Source organism: Phascolarctos cinereus, unplaced genomic scaffold (assembly GCF_003287225.1).
Source record: "Phascolarctos cinereus isolate Bilbo 61053 unplaced genomic scaffold, phaCin_HiC Scaffold_2;HRSCAF=192, whole genome shotgun sequence".
NCBI lineage: Eukaryota > Metazoa > Chordata > Mammalia > Diprotodontia > Phascolarctidae > Phascolarctos > Phascolarctos cinereus.
This window is the reverse complement of record NW_027555625.1, coordinates 85,915,212-85,937,396: the sequence shown is the minus strand read 5'-3', so window position 1 is coordinate 85,937,396 and position 22,185 is coordinate 85,915,212. Positions and strand designations below refer to the sequence as shown.

The following is a 22,185-nucleotide window of genomic DNA, read 5'->3' as shown; positions in this document are numbered from 1 at the left end:
ATATAACCTTGCATCTCTGTGGAAGATTTCCATGAGGACATAGTCGGGATTTACATATGAAAGGTAAGCATGCATAGGTTGCAGTATATCACTGGAGGGAATTCACAGATTTGTTGAAGTATTGGAAAATTGGAATGATCTTTTGAAAATTATTGCCCCCCTTCTGGGGGTTATTTTCCTCTTCTATAAAATGAAAGGGATTAGACTGCATCTCTGCAGTCAAACTCAAGCTGAAATGGAGACCACACATTTACATATAAGAATCCCTTTGGGCCTCACATTGATTCAGTTTTAAAATGTGATATTATCTATGTTCCATTGTATTTTATTGATTTTGTTAAATATTTCTCCATTACATTTTAATATTTTTCAGGCTATATTCAGGAGTGTTATGTAGCCTACCTGTGTATTTGACGCTTCTCTTTCCTCAGCCTCCTGTCAGTGTACTCACATTATCAATAGAAGATAACTTGCTCCAGTTCTGAAACATAGCAGCTGGTTATTAAACTCGTATAGCCTATCATGTGGAAAACTAGAAAATTTCTGTGCCTACATCCTACATCCTGGTATTTCTAATCCCCTATTGCTTTCCCCTAACTTTGTTACATATATAAGCTGAGTTAGTGTTCTGTTTTTAGTGGCTAGAAACTAAAAAGCCTTTGAATTGCATCTTGTTCTGTTGCAAGAGCTGTTAAGTCTTAGAATTTCCAGCTGTTCATAAGACAGCGCTGAATGACTGCCATGTCTCTTAACAAAAGCCCAGCATGAGAGCAGCTGATCCATTGTGTTTAAGGAAGCCCAATTCATTTGACTTAGTAGGTACCATAATGGCATATCATCTCATTCTAATCACTGGGTGCATCGTCAGGAATATTGTACAGCGTGCTGCTTCCTTCATGTCATTTATCAGGAATTACTATTCATCAGAAGAGGTCCAATTGAGCACTTTTTGAATCCAGCCATCAACAGAGCAAATAAGGAAAACAAAAAATTGTAGTAGTTGAAAGTACCACGGGACAATAGGACAGCCAGTCTGGAAAACAGAATATTTCAAAAGTAAATATGGGCAAACTAAACAGTGTCTTTAAACCTCCTTTCTTTCTTTGCTCTGCATTTTTGGTGACAAGTTTGTTGTTCATCATTACAATTTTCCAAGGAACAGTAAGGGCATTTTTAAAAATCTCTTTGCAAGTGAGACATGGAGTAAAACAAGGGAAGCATTGGTTTCAAAGTAAGGAATCTTGGGTTCTTTCTACTGTCAGCCACATTATTAACTTTTTTGTTTTTGTCTTATTGGTCTGAGAAGAATTTTACTTTATTCTGGCCTATAAAATGAGAAAAGTGAACTAAATGATAAGTGTAAGTAACTCTAATGTTTTATTAGTAATTTCAAGTGTTGTTAGGCAATATAGGTCCCTTAACTATGTCATGATCAAACTACTTTCTGAAATTATTTTGCAACTTGGCTATTCAAAGATTCCAGATAATCAAGGCCAGGAGAGGTACTAGCCTATACAACTCAGTCTCAAAAATAGTTGGACCATAAATAATGTCTTACTTATCTTAGTGGTTATTTGCTTGTTATTTTAATCGGGGCAAAAGAAATGTTGAAAAATGTAATATTGAAATTATATACCACCAAGTAAAAAATTTAAATACTTGAACATCTTTGGTTAATATAGACACAGACAAAATTAAATATTTATTTTAAAATATATTTTACTTTTACTAGACTCTGAGCTCCTAGAAGAACAGGAGACATTTTATGTCATTGGTAATCAATACTACATGTGGGAAGGGAACATACACACATACTATATTTCAATGTATATCTATTTATAATTTATCTTTCTGTCTATCTATCTCTCTATGATCTATCTGTGCATCTACAACATTTAATGATCTAAGGAGACTAACATTATTTCTTATATTATCATATATATATACATATATATACACACACACACACACATATACATATACATACATATATATATATACATACATATATATATATATATATATACATACATATATATATACATACATATATATATATATATATGTATATATATATATATCTTATTATTGCTACACTACATTCCCAAACCATCATTATTGATAGTGGCAGACAGTTATAATAAATATAGGAACATAAACCCATGATAGTCTAGGCTTCATCCAATTCATTATGTCTCCTAGGTTCATATGCATATCAAACAGAAAACATAATGGAATTGTAGAGGAGCCCTCCCCCTCTTTTTCCCCCCAATGAAATAGGTTTTGGGTCTCGGAATACAATCAGAAATGTAAAAGTTTGTTTTTTTCCCCCAACTTTAAGCCTGATAATTGACAAAGTTAAAGGAACTTGAATCATTATCAAGAAAAAAAAAACAATAAAAAAGAAAAGACTTTATCTTACCCTAGGTGTTTCTGCTAATTTTCGCTTGATTCAATCTAAACAAAGAGCTTTGACTCATCACTCTCGTTAGAGAGTTTTGTTAGCACCCAAGCAGATGGTAGCATAGAATAATAGACAGCCCTAAAGAAGATGAATAGCTGAAAACAACCAGAGTCTAGCTAGTGATCATGACCGACAGAAACATCACCATGAGTATTGTTGTTGAGTCATTTCAGGTGAGTCCAGCTCTGTGACCCTATTTGGGATTTTCTTGGCAAAGATACTGGAGTGCTTTGCCATTTCCTTCTCCAGCTCATTTGACAGGTAAGGGACTAGGGCAAAGAGGGTTAAGCAACCTGTCCAGGGTTACAAGCTAGTAAGTATGTGAGGCCATATTTGAACTCCAGTCCTCCTGACTCTAGGGCAGGCGCTCTATTTCTGTGTCACCTAGCTGCCCTTGTTATTATGAATAGCAAAGACAAATTTGGGGGCCAGTAATACGAAGGAGATTGCATGCAGTGGAGAGATGATGAATAGAATTCTGAGGAAAGAGCATCACTAGAGAAAATCAGAGTTCTCCACCACTGCAGGTGTGAATATCCCTGACCAGACATGCACACTAGCCAAAAGTGTACTTACTTGTATGCTTGCCGTATATGCACCTTACTCATTCAGATTCCTGGCATATGTGTTTCTGCACATGGGGTATCTGGCCATATGTGTTTGTTATATGTAAGAACCATATATTGTTCCTGGACATGCAATCTCTACATATTTTCCTCTCTTATTTGATGCCTTCCTATATACCAAGGCTCCTGAGATTAGGATAGATAAAGATTTGGAGATCATGTGGTTCCTGGTACTCTCAGTGTCCCATGGACAAAATAATAGGCAGCTGGACCCATAGTGGGCTTATCCGAAGAACACTGAGTATTAGACAATAAGTCTTGTATGGAGTTTTTGATTAATGGGGAGAATGTGTGGGTTCAGTAGTTAGCCTAGCAATCAGGTGGCAAGTTAGAAAAAAGAACAGATTTGAGTGACAAGACATGGGGATGTGGTTTTGGAAAGAGCATACTTGGAAAACAGCCTGTTTGAGAAAACAAGGTTTTAAATGATACTTCATACTAGACCTTACCCAGGTATTTCCTAAGGGCATTCAGGGGTCAGTTTGACTAAGGTATTTACTAAGACCTGGTCCCCATAAGTAACATGTTGGGAGTATTACTCTGAAGGTGAATAGGAGACTATTTTCTTATCATGCAAGATTGTTTAATTGGATTTTTATTTATATTTAGTTTTGTTCTTGCTTTTTTTTTTTTTTTTGCTTTGAACTACCATGCCCTTTGGTTGGCTAACAAAGTAAATACATTGGTGGCAAATCATGACCTATCAATATGAGAGGGTATTGACCCACAGAGTACCTCAAATATGAGTTAGATTTTCAAGGGATACATGTGTGAGAAGGACCCCTAACTGCTGCTTTAATTAAAATCAAAGTTTTCGTGCCCTGCTTGCCTCATTTGCAAATCAGCAAGTATTGATGGAGTTATTTTTTCCTGCTGAGAGATGATCATGAACTCATCTATGTTTCAAAGGGAGATACCCAGAGGAATCTCCCCCATCTTAGCTTAAGAAAAGCTTCATTTCTGAATGCATATTTTAGAGTGTCCTAAAAAGCAACATTTATCCTCATTACATTATATTTTAAATTGGATTTTTAAAGTGTGTCCTGGGGATTGCATCAAACAACCTTACTACCCTCAAGTAGATATCAGAATGTGCTGGATTTGTTTTCTTTTCTGAAATCACTTTTTATATGATCGTAGAAACATACACTAAGGCATGATGGTGGGTAATGAAGTCCACACTAATTAATAATAAGTGTGGGTTTGACTTTTGACAGTTGTACTGCTCCTTGTAATAGCTAGTCATTGTTAGTTGAAATATTGCATTAATAAGTATACTTTGGGCAAATTAAAACATCAAGCAAACATAATTTCAGATTAAATTAATAAATTCTCACAGATGATATTCTAAATATGATGTAAAGCCAAGGTCCTGACCACATGAAGAGAAGAAATATCCCTTGGCATCCTTACTAAATCAAAGAGAGTTAACGCATAGACTTGGCTTAATTCCAATTAGGTAATTACATTTTTCCTACATAAAATGGCTATATAGTTTCAATTAACTATTATATTTTTCATTTTTCTTTGGGAATACTGGTTATTTATCTTCATCAGAATTTTATACTAAAGTGCTAAGTGGTCCTGGGTGTTTGACCAGTCTAAGAATCAATTTCCATAATATGGGATAATTAACTTATAGATGGCATCTTGAGTTGAAATAGTGACTGATTCATAAGGGGTAGGTAAAAGTAGAAATCAGGCAATCGGATAAAATATTTAATAGGACTTAATTTTTTAAAAATAAATAATTTAGTAGTTGTCAGAAATCTTACATATCATCCACTCCAACCTCCCTTTGAAATAGATGTATAAAATGAGGCCTATAAAGGATGACATCTCTTTAGGACATATGGTAACAAAGATGGGATGGGAGGCAATGGAGAGAATAGAAACTCTGAATCAACCTTGGATAGGTTGCTAATAATGGAGATGTGCTTTTTCCTAATTTTTCTCATCAAAAGGCAACCAAAATCTTACAATTTTTCTCTAGACTTAACTAAGGATCTGGATAGTAACCCTTGGATATTGAATTACTAAGCAGGAGATTTCCAGTGAATTGGGTATATCTTATCAAAAATGAATGGAAAAATTTATTCAAAGTTTGACTGTGATGAAAAAACATGTGTATGTTGGAAACAGTGCCCAAAGTTCTGAGTGTTCTGCCCTTTCCCTAATGATTAAAATGTCCCTCTGACCCAGAAACATTTGTGTGGTGACCATGTTCAGGACTGGGTGAACCTGGTCATTAATGAGCAGGATTAGACACACATTCTTTGATTCTTTAAGCCCTCACTCCCACACCATGGTGTCCTGTAGAAAATTATTTACAGCTAAGGGTTGGCTCATGTCTAAGGTCTCTATAAATTTGTGTGTGTGTGTGTGTGTACATGTGAAAATTGTACTCATATAACAAGAACCAAACAAGGGAGGATAGTTATATATTTCCTTTATATAAGAAATATACTTAATGCACACAAGATTCAAAAGCACATGTCAAGAGACTTTAAAAAAAGATAAACTTATAGTACCATCATATTTTGTGAAAAGGTTTAGATTAAAACCATTGTAACTTTAAAGCATTTTATATTATATTTAAATTGACACTTCATATTTCAACTGTTTAAATAGTTGTCTCTAGGCTTACATCTTCTGGCAAGTTCAATCAGGGGATAATTCTACTAACAACATCCTAATTCCTTGCATTTAAACAAATTTTCCAGAGACTTATTAGACGTTTTAGTTACAGGCTCTTACTCCTAATGTAATGGGACAATCTCCCATTACTAGTCCAATCAGCCATAGTTGGACATATTGTACTTTGTCTCTGATATTGTGATATTGTGTTGGTCCTTTTTGAGTAAGAAGGACAATGATGGGTCTGGAAGTTGATGTAGCTCTAACCAAAGGACCCAAGTCCTCTGGGCCTATCAAATCCACATTACCTCCAACATTGGAAATACTCATCTCGAGATCACTGTTTAGTCACATGTGATACGGTAAAAGCAGCACAAAGAAGAGGAAACTAGGGCTCTGTGATCAATTTCAGGCTTGGCCATGTATATGTGCCTTAAGCTTACAACTGCCATTCAATAGATGTGAGACCCCTCCTAAACTTCTCACAAGATAGGATGGAATAATCTTGCCAAAAAACAAAACCAGGAAGTGAAGAGACAAAGTTTAAGTTATACTGTTCTATATTCTCCTAAGTCAGGAGTTCTTCCAACTCAATGTTCAGTAAAGGAATTCCTTTGTATTTTTTTCCCAACATGTCCAAAACTTTCACAATAAGCCATGTGACAAAAGCTGGAACAGTAGCTCTGCCCATGCTCCATGACTTCTGTTATTTGTGCATTAATAAGAATCAAGGTCTAGAAGCACCAGTTCACCTTGCCATCACATCATCTCTGCCAGTCTATGGCCACAATGCTGTGGCCCAAGAGAAAACACTGTGAAGTGGCTACAATGGGAGGATAAAAGCTTATTTTGCTCTCCGAATGCTTGTGCAGAAAGGCAGATAATAGATTTTGAGGTTGTGGGGAGATGGAATAGTCTTCATGTACAAAATGTGAAGATGTAATTACCCTGAATTTTTTAAAAAGCTTTGATGGAAACAACATTGCAATCTTTAAGTTAACTGGAGGTAAAACATCAACAATGCTAGTAGACAGAGAAATTGATGCAAGTAGGGTCTCCCTTCACAGCACAAAGAATGAACCAATACTGAGGGAAAAGTATTCTAATTTGGCTAACTGCCTATGGAGAAGATGGTTTTTTTTTTTGTCTTATAAGAAACATCAGTGGAATTCTATGATAGTAATGTTAACTAGGTGTGGTGAAATTGATCACACAATAAACATGCTTCCTATAATCAGGAAGGCAAATGGATGTCCCAATCCTGGACCTTCTCTTACTGGCCCTGAATGTGCCATCTATATGTAAATATGTGTTTACACACTCAGTCTTTCTTGTAAGCATGTATTCTGCTATTTGTGTTAAAGGAGGATATGTGGTGTGGAAAGGGATGTGTACTCTCTAAGTAAGAGATTCCTCAGGACTTTCTTGACAAGCCAATTTCATTACCAACAGAGTAACTTAAGCAGCAAGTACAGGCAATGGAAAATATGCCTGATATTAAGAAGGAATAAATGGTGGTGGCAGTATGTACCAGCAGGGAAGTGGAAGACACTTTCTTCAAAGGTAAAAAGAACACTGAAATGTTAATTGTTGAATTTCTGTATGTTGCTGATCTTAAAAATATGGTTCAATAAAAAAGAAACAACTGTGGATGGTGTAGGAAAATTAAACAGGATACCAAAGATGGCAATGTCTGGATTTCAGCGGGACTATGACGCTAATACTAGCAAGAGAGGGCTCTGCAGTTGGAGCAGACGATAGATCAGCCCAGGCTTGGGGTTCCATGCTGCCTCTAGTGTCTACTTCTGTCTGACCTTTAACTTTACTAGATGCCAGTTAACAGGCCCTAGAACACCTTCACTTCATGCAAGCACTTCTCTAGAGGATTATTTTGCTCACTTGCAAATCAGTGGAGATAGCATGGCTGAAAGAGTCACAGGGGAGAGGGAGAGGAAGACTGTGAATCATTATCTTCAGTCAGGGCACCTCCTTTGAGGAAACCAAATTAGTCAACAGTAGTGATAGTGAGGATGTATATGCTCGCATTGCACAACACTTATCCTTAACTCAGTAGAAATATTTTGCTCTAAATGTACATCATACAGTAGCTGATCAATCTGCAGCAGGGGATGGGGTAGTGAAAGCTGGTATCAGGTCTAGCAGACCTGATGGCCAGTGCTTAGTAACTGAAGTTGGAACATGTTGTCAGCTACATGCTCAAGAACACAAATACAGCTATACAGCTGGTAATTGCATCTGTAAATTTTTGCCCAGGAGACATTATACTCATCCCCTGCTAATGTATTTTGGGGTTAGTGGTAGAAAAGGAGAATGGGAAGAATTGGCATGTAACTAAAATGTCTAATAAGTCTCTGGAAAATTTGTTTAAATGTCAGGAATTTAGGTGTTGTTAGTGGAAAACTACTTAGTAACACCAAGATTTTTTCTTTTAAAAGTCTTTATTTTGTAATTTTTTTTGAGATCCTAAATCATTGTGGTGACTCTGTATTCTCTGTTTATTAACTGTCTTCATTATCTGATTTGAATTGTGTCTCATTTCTCTTCATGGTTCAACATATGGAAAGAACACTAAATTTGAAACCAGTATTAAATGCTGGTTATTGATAAGAGCAGGAGCCTTAGTTTAATGTGAAAATAGATGTGTTTGCAAATTATGAGGGAGATTTTAAATCTACAGACAGCAACCATTTTATCTTCAGGTTCTTAAAATGAAAATGTGAAGAAAACAGCTAATAACTTCTGTTGCAAAATCTTAATTGTAACCCTTTGTAGTGTTCCCCTAGGCTTTGCTGTCTAGACCTTACAATCTATCTATTGCAATTCGAGATTTCTCCTAATCTATCTTATCTTTTGTTTTTTGTTACAAAATTTATTATTTAATAAATACTAGTTTATAAAAAAAAATAATCAGAGAGCGGAGCCAAGATGGCAGAGTGAAAGCAGTGACTTGATTGAGCTCTCCTCAAACCCCTCCAAATACCTATAAAAAAGGGCTCTAAAAAAATTCTACAACAGTAGAACCCACAAAAAGACAGAGTGAAATACATTTCCAGCCCAAGACAACCTGGATGATTGGTCAGAAAGGTGTATCGCGCCGGGCTGGGAGCTCAGCGGGGCGTGGGCGCGCAGACCACATTGAACCTGAGCAGGCCTCAGAGGATGGAATTGTGGGCAGCTGTGGCGGTTTCCAGACTTCTCAACCCATGAACATCAAAGACAACTTAGAAGGTCAGTGGGAAAAGTCTGTTTCTATGGTGAGAGAGAAGAATGGTGGTCTCAGCCCCAGTTCCTGAGCATGACCCCAGGGTGGCAGCTGCTTCCACTGATTTCCTCCTGAAAGACATCCCCAAAGGAAAACTCCTAGGAAAATTGTAACCCAATTCCAGAGTTCCCAGGTCAAGGAGAAAATATTACAGCCAGAAAGAAACAATTCAAGTATTGTGGAAACACAATCAGGATAACACAAGATTTAGCAGCTTCTACATTAAGGGACCACAGTGCATGGAATATAATATTCCAGAGGTCAAACGAGATAGGATTACAACCAAGAATCACCTACCCAGCACAACTGAGTGTAATTCTTCAGGGGAAAAAAGGTTATTCAGTGAAATAGAGGACTTTCAGGCATTCTTGATGAATAGACCAGAGCTGAATAGAAAATTTGACTTTCAAATACAAGACTTGAGTGGAACATGAAGAGGTAAACAGGAAAGAGAAATCGTAAGAGACTTATTAAGGTTGAACTGTTTACATTCCTGCATGGAAAGATGATATTTATAACTCATGAGACCTTTGTCAGTATTAGGGTAGTTGGAGGGAAAAAAATTATATGTATGTAGATAGATAGATAGATAGATAGATAGGTAGATAGATAGATATAGATAGATAGATAGATAGATAGATAGATAGATAGATAGATAGATAGATAGATGATAGAGGGCACAGAGTGAGCTAAAGATGAAGGGGTCATATCTGGAGAATAAAATTAAGGGGTGAGAGAGGATTATAGTGGGAGAAGGAGAAAGGGAGAGGTAGAATGGGGTAAATTATCTCGCCAAAAAAACAGAAAAGGAAAGGCTCTTACAGTAGAGGGGAAACTGAGGAAGGTGAGAGGAAATGAGTGAATCTTATTCTCATAGGATTTGGCTTAAGGAAGGAATAACATACACACTCATTGGGGTATGGAGATCTGTCTTACCCTACAGGAAAATAGGAGGAGAAGGAGATATAGAGCAGGGAATTATAGAGAAGAGGGCAGATTGGAAAAGGGAGTAATCAGAAGCAAACACTTAAAAAAATGTTTTCACATGCAACTAGGAAATAAGAAATACAGGAAATGGGGTACAGAAATCTATCCTGCCCTACAGGAAAATAGAAAGGGAAGGGGATAAGAGAAGTTGGGGGGGAGAGATAGAAGGGAGGGCAGACTAGGGGAAGGGATATTCAAATGCATGTCATCTTGGGGTGGGGGGAGGGGCGAGATGGCGTGAAAATTTGGAACTCAAAATCTTGTGGAAATAAATGTTGAAAACTAAAAATAAATAAATTTTAAAAATAGAAAAAAATAATCAAGTAATTAATCATTAGACAATACAATTGTCCACATTTTTTTTTCTGGACTAGGATTCTAGTAGAAGTGGCTTGAGTAAACTCCTACATTTCCATAATACCAACAAAGCTGTCATCAATCAAGACATTATAGGACCTAAGAGAGTTTGAATTAACCTTTCTACCACCTGGATTGATCAGGTACCCAAAAGTAGGCCCTTTGTGCAAAGAGTACTTAAAGATGTATCCAGGACTGGGAAGAAAGAGGTGGGGAAACTTCTGATAACCCAGGAAGATTCCTTAGAGACTGCTTATGCTCTCTCTATGCCTGATTATTTGTTTCATTTTTTTATGGACTACTTTACTGCCTAATAGAAAAGTTTTATGGGGCTTAGTGAATATGCATTTTACTAAGGTAATTTAATATCTTACTCTCGGGTTCTGAGTTAGGCTTTGTATCTTAGTGCAGCAAAGGTGTCACCACACCAGGGACTCACGCATTGCAGATTGCTTATGGCCTGATTATCATCCCTTTGTCCTTTATGATACCTTGTAAATTGTTGTCCCATTGAAGACAACTTATTGGCATTAAAAATCCATCTCACATCACTATCAGCAAATATTGTTTAATCAAACAACCAAATCGTACAAGACACTTGATAAAGATAACCAGCACGTTGCTTCATTCATTCACTCATTCATTCATTCATTCATTGGTCATTTATTAAATGCCTACTATATGTTAGACACAGGGTTCACCCTAAGGACTTATACAAAGTTTAAAAGAAATATAGCCTTAGGATTATTGATTTAAAGATAATAGAAACTTAAAACATCATCTAATTCAAGTCCCTAATTTTATACATAAGGCAAGGGGTCCCAGAATATTAAGTGATTTACCCAGAATCATATAGATAATAAGGGCAAGAAGGAGGATTCAAATAGAGGTATCTTAACTTCAAATGAACCACTCTTTCCTCTACTCCAAGCAACTTCTCTTTTATATTCAAGCTGTCATTGTTGCTGTTGTTGTTGGTGGTGGTGGTGGTGATGCTATTGATTTGATGAAGTGGAATAGAAGCTTTTTGAAAGTAGGTGCTATTTCATTTCTGGCTTCATGTCACCAAAATGTTATTGAATGTCTTTCACTCAATAGGCGCTTTAATGCCATGGAATTAGATATTTTAAATTCAGCTCTTTCTAAAATTGATTTTCTATTATTTTCTATCTGTGCCACTGAATAAATAAATTTAGGTAGAATTCTCACTTTTATTATATTGGCTCAGCCTACCTATGTGCAATTAATATTTCTCCAGTTGCTTATATGTGATGTTATTTGTGTGGAAAATGTTTTGTAATTGTGGTTATATAGTTCCTGGTTTTGCCTTGGCAGGTAGACTCCTAAGTATTTTATGTAGTCTACAATTATTTTAAATGGAATTTCTTTTTCTATCTCTTCTTGTTGGATTTTGTTGGCAATATATAGAAATTCTGATGATTCATGTGGTTTTATTTTATATATTGCAACTTTGCTGAATTTGTTAATTACTTCAACCAGTTTTTTAGTTAATTTTCTAAAATTTTCATCATATCATCTGCAAAAAGTGATCGTTTCGTTTCCTTTTCTCCTTTTCTAATTCCTTCAATTTCTTTTTCTTGTCTTAGTGCTATAGGCAGCATTTCGAGAATAATACTGTATAGTAATGGTGATAATGAGCTTCTTTCCTTCACCCTAATCTTACTGAAAAGGCTTCTAGCTTACCTTCATAACAGATAATGCCTGTTATAATTTTAGATACATATTACTTATTTTAAGGAAAGCTCAATTTATTCATTTGCTTTCTAGTGTTTTTAATAGAAATGAATGTTGTATTTTTTAAGACGTCTCCATGATTCCTCTTTAGTTTATGAGAGAAAGACAAATTACCATCTCTTTTACTAATTATCTGCTAGCCATAATTAATAACATTTGATTATCAATTACCCAGAAATGATGTCTCTTGCACTTTTCATATGTCACACTGTGATATAAGAAATGATGAGCAAGATGCTTTCAGAAAAACCTGGGAAGACGTCCACGAACTGATGTAAAGTGCAATGAACAGAACCAGAAGAACATTGTACTCAGTAACAGCAATATTATACAATGAATTGTAAACAACTTAGCTATTCTCAGCAAAACAGTGCTTCAAGAGAATTCTGAAGGACTTCTGATGAAAAATGCTATCTATCTCCAGAGAAGGAATTGATGGAGTCTGAATAAAATCTGATGCACGCTTCTTAAATTTCTTTGTTTCTTTGTTTCTTTCTTTCTTTCTTTGTTTCTTTGTTTCTTTCTTTCTTTGTTTCTTTCTTTCTTTCTTGTTTGTTTGTTTGTTTGTTTGTTTGTTTCTTTCTTCTTTCTTTCTTTTTTGTCTATATTTTGTTTTGCAGCATGACTAATACAAAAATGTTTTGCATAACTGCACATGTATACTCTATATCAAATGGCTTGCATTCTCAAAACAAGAGGGAAGGGTGGGAGAGAAGGGGAAAGTGTGGGTAAAAAAAACTTGTTTACATCTAATTGAGAAAAAATATAAAAAAGAATAAAACTGTCAGATAATATACTAAAATGGATATATACCTTAATATTTAAGTTATATAATTTTAAGTTATAACCTTTTATTGGAATACCGTTATTTAAAATAACTTCTGAGAATTTCAGTTGTTCATTTGTTGCTAAATTTTCTTTCTCCTTTTCAATTTTGGAAGTTTAGTTTAGCTTTGTTTTTCTGTTTTAAAGATAAAAAATTAGTAGTTCATTTACTAGCCATGCTTTTAAAGAAAGGACATCTTACTTCATTTGCAAATACAATTTAATTTTTTTCAATTTTGATTTTATCTTCTTTGATTTTTCCCCTTGATTTTCAAAATTTCTATTTAGTTCAATTTTTCATGGGATTTTGTTTTCGTTGCAATGACCTATTCATTGATTCCCCCGTTATATTTTGCCTTCTCTATTTTTATATAAATTTTGTATTTTTATGCCCGAGTACATGTTCATTTTTTTCTAAAAATGCTGTGCATAAAGAGAAATTCCATTTAAAGTTACTGTAGACATTATAAAACATTTAGAAGTCTACCTCCCGAAACAAACCTAAGAGCTATATGAACACAATTACAAAACACTTTTCACACAAATGAAGTCAGATCTAAATAACTGGATAGGCCAAGCTAATGTAATAAAAATAACAATTTTACCTAAGCTAATTTGCTTATTCAGTGGTATACCGATCAAACTACCAAAAACTTATTTTATAGAGTTAGAAAAAATAATAACAAGATTCATTTGGAAAAACAAAAGATCCAGAAAATCAAGGGAACTAATGAAAAGAAATGCACGGGAAGGTGGCCTAGACATTCCAGATCTTAAATTGTATTATAAAGCAGCAATCATCAAAACTGCTTGGTACTAGCTAAGAAATAGAGTGGTGGATCAGTGGAATAGGTTAACTATGCAAGACACAGTAGTCAATGACTACAGTAATCTATTATTTGATAAACCCAAAGACCCCAGCTTCTGGGATAAGAACCCACTCATTGAAAAAAACTGCTGGGAAAACTGGAAAAGAGTATGGCAGAAACTAGGCATAGACCCAAATCTCATACCATATACCAAAATAAAGTCAAAATGGGTCCAATATTTAGATATGAAGGCTGATACTGTAGGCAAACTGGGAGAGCATGAAATAGTTTACCTATCAGGTTTATAGAGAACAGAAGAATTCATGACCAAACAGGAGATAGAGAACATTATGAAAAGCAAAATAGATAACTTTGATTACATTAAATTGAAAAGTTTTTTCACAAACAAAGCCAATGCAACCAAGATTAGAAGGAAAATAGAAAATTAGGAAAGAATTTTTACAGCTAATCTCTCTGACAAGGGCCTCATTTCTAAAATATATAGTGAATTAAGTCAAATTTATAAGAATACAATTGATAAATGATCAAAGGATATGAACAGGCAGTTCTCAGATGAAGAAATTAAAGTCATCTATAGTCATATGAAAAAATGTTCTAAATCACTATTGATTGGAGAAATGCAAATCAAAACAGCTCTGAGGTACCACATCACACCTATCAGATTGGCCAACATGACAAAACAGGAACATGATAAATGTTGGAGAAGATGTGGGAAAACTGGAACACTAATGCATTGTTGGTGGAGTTGTGAAATGATACAACCATTTTGGAGAGCAATTTGGAACTATGCCTTAAAGGGCTATAAAAATGTGCATATTTTTTTGACCCAGCAATAGCACTGCTAGGGGCATATCCTAGAGAAATCATACAAATGGGAAAAGGACACACATGTACCAAAAAGGACCCACATGTATTTATAGCAGCTTTTTTTGTGGTGGCCAAAAGTTGGAAATTCAGAGGATGCCCATCAGTTGGGGAATGGCTGAACTAGTTGTGGCATACGAATGTAATGGAATACTATTGTGCTATAAGAAATGATGAACAGGCAGACTTCAGAAAAACCTGGAAAGACTTATATGGTCTGATGCTGAGGGAAGTGAGCAGAAGCAGAACATTGTACACAGTAACAGCCATGTAGTACGATGACTAATATCAATTGACTTAACCCTTCTCAGCAATACAAGGATGTAAGACATATCCAGTTGCCTCATGATGGAAAATATTATTGCATCCAAAGAAAGAATTATGGAGTTCGAATGCAGATTGAAGCATATAATTTGCTATTTTTTTTCTTCTGTTGTGTTTTGTTTCCTCTTTCTGGTGATTCTTCCTATTGGTTCTAATTCTTACTTACAACATCACTAATGTGAAAATATGTTTAATAGGAATGTATATGCATAGTCTATATCAGATTGTGTACCGTCTTGAGGAGGGAAATGGGGGGGAGCAAAATTTAAAACTCAAAAGCTTATGGAAGTGATTGTTGATAATTCAAAATAAATCAATTAAAAATTTAAAACAATATAAAAAATATAAAAATGTTATTCAAGGCTGTAACACACACACACACACACACACACACACACACACACTCCCACCTTCATACTTTACAATCTTTGTATTTTTCATAATCACTAAACAGCCATAATTTATTTTTTATATAAATTTATTTATTTTAGTTTTCAACATATACCTCCACAAGATTTTGACTTCCAAATTTTCACCCCATCTCGCCCTTCCCCCCACCCTAATATGGCATGCCTTCTGAATACCTCTTCCCTGAGTCTGCCCTCTCTTTTATTTCTCCCCCCCTTCTCTTATCCCCTTCGGCTTCTATTTTCCTGTAGGGAGATAAATTTCTGGACCCCATTTCCTGTATTTCTTATTTCCCAGTTGCATGTAAAAACATTTCTTTTAAACATGTGTTTTTAAAACTTTGGGTTCAAAATCTTTTCCCTTCCTTCCTCCCCACCCACCCTCATTGAAAAGGTAAGCAACTCAATATAGGTTGTACATGTGCAGTTATGCAAAACACTTCCATAGTAGACATGTTGTGAAAAACTAACTATATTTCCCTTAATCCTATCCTGCCCCCTCATTTATTCTATTCTTTCTTTTGACCCTGTCCCTTCTCAAAAGTATTTGCTTCTGATTACCCCCTTTCCCAATCTGCCCTCCTCTCTATCATCTCCCTGGTTTCTTGTCCCCTTCCCCCTCTATTTTCCTGTAGGGTAAGACAGATCTCCATACACCATTGAGTGTGTACGTTATTTCCTCCTTAAGCCAAATCCTTTGAGAATAAGATTCATTCATTTCCTCTCACCTTCCTCCATTTCCCCTCCACTGTAAGAGCCTTTTCTTTTCTGTTTTTTTATAAGATAATGTACCCCATTCTACCTCACCCTTTCTCCTTCTCCTAGTATAATCCTCTCTCATCCCTTAATTTTATTCTCCAGATATGACCCTTTCATCTCCAACTCACCGTGTCCTCTCTATCTCCCTCTCTCTCTCCATCTATCTATCTATCTATCTATCTATCTATCTATCTATCTATCTATCTATCTATCTATCTATCTATATCTATATCTATATATCTGTATGTATGTATGTATATATGCACATACATATAATTTTTCCCTCCAACTACCCTAATACTGACAAAGGTCTCAAGAGGTATCAATATCATCTTTTCATGCAGGAGTGTAAACAGTTCAACCTTAATAAGTCTCTTATGATTTCTCTTTCCTGTTTACCTCTTCATGTTCCACTTGAGTCTTGTATTTGAAAGTAAATTTTATATTCTGCTCTGGTCTTCTCATCAAAAATGCTTGAAAGTCCTCTATTTCACTGAATGACCATTTTTTCCCCTGAAGCATTATGTTTGGTTTTGCTGGGTAGGTGATTCTTGGTTGTAATCCTATCTCCTTTACCCTCTGGAATATTATATTCCATGGTCAGTTGTCCTTTAATGTAGAAGTTGCTAAATCTTGTGTTATCCTGATTGTGTTTCCACAATACTTGAATTGTTTCTTTCTGGCTGTAATATTTTCTCCTTGACCTGGGAACTCTGGAATTTGGCTACAATATTCCTAGGAGTTTTCCTCTGGGGGTCTCTTTCAGGAGGAGATCGGTGGATTCTTTCCATTTCTATTTTTCCCTCTGCTTCTAAAATATCAGGGCAGTTTTCCTTGACAATTTCTTGAAAGATGGTGTCTAGTTTCTTTTTTTATCATGGCTTTCAGATAGTCCAATAAGTTTTAAATTCTCTCTCCTGGATCTATTTTCCAGGTCACTTGTTTTTCCAATGAGATATTTCACATTGCTTTCTAATTTTTCATTCTTTTGGATTTGTTTTACAGTGTCTTGATTTCTCATAAAGTCACTAGCTTCTAATCACTCTTTTCTAATTTTTTTCAAATTTTAAATTTTTATTTTTTTTCTACAAGATTTTGAGTTCCAAATTTTCACCCCAACTTGCCCCTACCCCCACCCCAAGATGCCATGCATTTAGAATATACCTTCAGCCAGTGCCCTGCCTTTTATCTCTCCCACTCTTCTCTTATCCTCTTCTCATTCTATTTTCTTGTAGAACAGGATAGATTTTTGTACCCAATTGCTTGTATTTCTTATTTCCCAGTTGCATGTGAAAACAATTCTTTTAAACATGTGTTTTTTAAAACTTTGGGTTCCAAATTTTTTTCCTTCCTCCCTCCCCACCCACCATCATTGAAAAGGCAAGCAACTCAATATAGGTTATACATGTACATTTATGCAAAACACTTCCATAGTAGTCATGTTGTAAAAAACTGACTCTATTTCCCTTAATCCTAACCTGCCCCCCATTTATTCTATTCTTTCTTTTGACCCTGTCCCTCCTCAGAAATTTGCTTCTGATTACCCCTTTCCCAATCTGCCCTCCTCTCTATAATTCCCCTGCTTTCTTGTCCCCTTTCCCCCCTATTTTCCTGTAGGGTAAGACAGATTTCCATACCCAATTGAGTGTGTATGCTATTCCCTCCGTAAGCCAAATCCTTTGAGAATAAGATTCACTCCTTCCCTCTCACCTTCCCCTATTTACCCTCCACTGTAAGAGTCTTTTCTTTTCTGTTTTTTTTGTGAGATAATTTACCCCATTCTACCTCTCCCTTTCTCCTTCTCCCAGTATAATCCTCTCTCACCCCTTAATTTTATTCTCCAGATATGACCCCTTCATCTTCAATTCACCCTGTGCATCTATCTATCTCTATCTATCTATCTATCTATCTATCTATCTATCTATCATCTATTATTTTTTCCTCCAACTACCCTAATACTGACAAAGGTCTCATGAGTTATAAATATCATCTTTCCGTGCAGGAATGTAAACAGTTCAACCTTAATAAGTCTCTTATGATTTCTCTTTCCTGTTTACCTCTTCATGTTCCACTTGAGTCTTGCATTTGAAAGTCAAATTTTCTATTCAGCTCTGGTCTTTTCATCAAGAATGCTTGAAAGTCCTCTATTTCACTGAGTGACCATTTTTTCCCCTGAAGGATTATACTCAGTTTTGCTGGGTAGGTGATTCTTGGTTGTAATCCTATCTCCTTTGCCCTCTGGAATATTATATTCCATGCCCTGTGGTCCTTTAATGTAGAAGCTGCTAAATCTTGTGTTATCCTGATTGTGTTTCCACATACTTGTTTTTTTTCTGGCTGCTTGTAATATTTTCTCCTTGACCTGGGAACTCTGGAATTTGGCTACAATATTCCTAGGAGTTTTCCTTTGGGGATCTCTTTCAGGAGGAGATCGTGGATTCTTTCAATTTCTATTTTGTCTGGTTCTAAAATATCAGGGCAGTTTTCCTTGATAATTTCTTGAAAGATGATGTCTAGGCTCTTTTTTGATCATGGCTTTCAGATAGTCCAATAATTTTTAAATTCTCTCTCCTGGATCTATTTTCCAGGTCAGTTGTTTTTCCAATGAGATATTTCACGTTGTTTTCTAATTTTTCATTCTTTTGGATTTGTTTTACAGTGTCTTGATTTCTCATAAAGTCACTAGCTTCCAATTGCTCTATTCTAATTTTTAAGGAAGTATTTTCTTCAGTAAGCTTTTGGACTTCCTTTTCCATTTGGCCAATTTTGCTTTTTAGGGCATTCTTCTCTCTATTGGCTTTGTGGACCTCTTTTGCCATTTGGGTTAGGCTATTTTTTAAGGTGTTATTTTCTTCAGTATTTTTTTGGGTCTCCTTTAGCAAGCTGTTGACTTGTTTTTCATGATTTTCTTGCATCACTCTCATTTCTCTTCCCAGTTTTTCCTCTACTTCCCTTACTTGCTTCTCAAAAATCCCTTTTGAGCTCTTCCAAGGCCTGGGACTGATTCATATTTTTCTTGGAGGCTTTGGATGTAGGAGCTTTGACTTTGTTGTCTTCTTCTGGTTGTATGTTTTGATCTTCTCTGTCACTAAAGTAAGATAATATAGTCTGACTCTTTTTGTGCTGCTTGCTCATGATCCCGGCCAATTACTTGAGTTTTTAATTCTTTGTTAAAGTAAGAGTCTGCTTCCAATGTGGAGAGTGTACTGTCCCCAGCTTCAGGGGATTGTATAGCTGTTTTCAGAGATACTTCTAGGGACCTATAAATTTGCAGTTCTTCCAAGGTGGTATGATGAAGGGTGAGGTGCTTTACTCCTTTCCTGGTCTGTGGTCTGGTCTATGAGTGGCTACAAGCAGTCTTTTCTGTCTTGGAACTGTGAGGAGAATTTCCTCTTCCCAGGCACTATAAGCTCCACCATGCCAGGGCTCCTCCTCGCCCCAGGATTGCCACCCAGAACTGTGACCCAATTCTAAGTATGGGCAAAGCAAGAGATTCTTGCCTCAGCACTGGCAAAGAGATCCCTGCAGTCCCCCTCTGATCAGCCACCTGATTCCCCCTCAGTCTGTGGACTGGAGGCTCAAGGAAGCAGCCACCGCCATGGGGCTGTGCTTGCTTTGGGAACTGAGTCTGAGACCTAGTTCCTCTCTCACTGCAGACACAGTCTTTTCCTACTGACCTTCTAAGTTGTCTTTGGCATTTGGGTTGAGAAGCCTGTAATCCACCACAGTTGCCTGTGATTCAGTCCTCTGAGGCCTGTTCCAGGTTCACTTCAGCCTAGGAGCCCACCCCAAACTGTGCTCCTCTCCCCACCCTGTGCAATATACCTTTCTGATCAACCATCCAGGCTGTCTTGGGCTGGAAATTTGTTTCACTCTGTCTTTTTGTGGGTTCTTCTACTTTAGAATTTGCTTAGAGACATTTTTACAGGCATTTGGAGGGGTTTGGGGGAGACCTCAAGGAAGTCACTGCTTTCACTCCACTGTCTTGGCTCCACCCCCTAAACAGCCATAATTTCAAAGATTATTACAAGTATAAAATGATATAATATTTGTAGAGCAAACATTAAACCAAAGTTCCCTGCATATAGTAGGCTGTTAAAAACTTGTTTCTGTCCTCTAGGGCTCTTAATTGGGCTATACTTTGTGCTTGAAATGTTCCCTCCATTTTCTTTTCAAAATATTCCTGTGTCTTTAAGTACTACTTTAATACAACTTCATCCATAAAACCTTCCTTGATCTCCCTCATAATCCATTTTGTATTGCTCTGAAATAAATTATTCCTACTGTTTTTCTTCTTGTTTTTGTCACGTTCAGCTTTGTATCATAGATCTTTAAAAATCTGTATTTTTGATTCTCCCTGTTAGACCTTATACTCTTAGAAGGTAAAGACTTGGTGATATTCTTGTACTGTAGAGTATGTAGTGTAGTATTTTTCATATAGGAGACCTTAATACCTTTAAAAAGAGGGAATGAATACATAAATGAATCTCTGATACGATTTTCCTGAGAGGCATCTGCTAACTACTTTACCCATTGGTAAAATTATTTTCCCTTTGGTTCAAATGAAATCATATTTATAAAGTCATTTGCCAATGTTAAAGCAGTATTTAAATGTTATCTATTACTAATACTATCAGTAGTAATACTATTATTGCTGTTAAGTAATAATATTCATTATGAGTTGAAGTCAGTGTCTGTCAGACTTTAAATTGAAATTTAAATTGAAAAACTACTAAGCATCCATTGTGTGCATCAGCAAGTGGCAGCGTGATATAGTAATCTTCACTGAAGTCAGACAGATCCGGATACAATCATACTACAGATACAGGAGAGGTGCAGCATGATGAGCCAGATACTTAACCTAATTATACCAGGAAACTCTCAAAGACTAAAAGTTGTTACAAGTTACCAAACTGCTCTAGGGGATAGAATCCCTACACATTGGGGATTTCCTTCATAAATGACGTCAGAGATCACAAATGATGAAACCCCAAGAGATAATAAATGAAAAAAAAATTGAAAGTAAAACGTGTAGTACATTGGAGAAAAACTATAAATACACAATTCTCTTTTTCATGGAGCTGATAATCTACTTGAGGAATACACTAAATTATTTTCTTCAAATATAAAGATGGTGTATGTAGCTGACTCATGTTTTTTTTTGTTGTTGTTGTTGTTGGCAATACCCTTTCAAAAAGTTCCTTCCTCCTGCCTCCTTCCACCTGCCCTAGAAACAATGTAGTTAGCAGATGTCTGTTAGAAAAATCACATCAGAAATTCATTTACGTATTCATTTCCTCCTTTTAAAAGCATTAAGTTCTGCTATATGAAGTCCTCAGCCATTTCTAACCTAATTATTTTTTAAAATTATTAACATGTAGATATCTATGGAAGGTATGGGATAGCTTAAACGAGTCTATGAAGAAAAGAAAAAAAACTGGCCTTTTTACATAGAATTTTTTTTTCTAGAAATTCAACTAAAGCAATTGGTTTCATTACTACCTTATTATTACACCCAACCACCCATGTTTTACTTAGTCAAGATTTAAGGACAATAAAGTATGTACTATATCCCCTCTTAAGCAGATCATCTTCCATTTCAATCTATATTATTTTAAAGGGAATCTACCATCTTCAATGTATGTGTAATTTTAGTTGCCACTGAAGTTTTTTTTTCCCCTTGCTAGGAGATGCTAGGAAAACATCCTTCAAAAAGAGTTAATATGTCATCTGAAAACCAAAGCCATAAAGAATTAATACAATTATGCCCATATTTGTGGGGAAATTCATAGGACAATGAAATATGAGTCAATAACCATTCATCTTTAGTAATAATTTAACACTATCCCAAAATTAATTTGTTTGAATTTATTACAAATGTGGCACCATCCCTACTACTGGGGTAATAAGAAATACATCAGCAAGTAATGACTAATTCACTTGCTTATTTCTCAGTTCTGTGGAACTCTGTGTTCTTATTTAAATTGAATTCCATCATTTATACAGTAAAGATCCTGCCACCACTCGACCTTCCCTTGAGAAAAACAGCAGGTCCCTTCTAAAAGGA

At 35.8% G+C, this 22,185-nt stretch overlaps 1 pseudogene; it reads left to right on the top strand.

Moving 5' to 3' along the window:
* Window positions 1-6,909: 6,909 nt before the first annotated feature.
* On the top strand, window positions 6,910-7,801 carry LOC110218478 (E3 ubiquitin-protein ligase RNF146 pseudogene; annotated as a pseudogene).
* The last annotated feature ends 14,384 nt before the right edge of the window (window positions 7,802-22,185 follow it).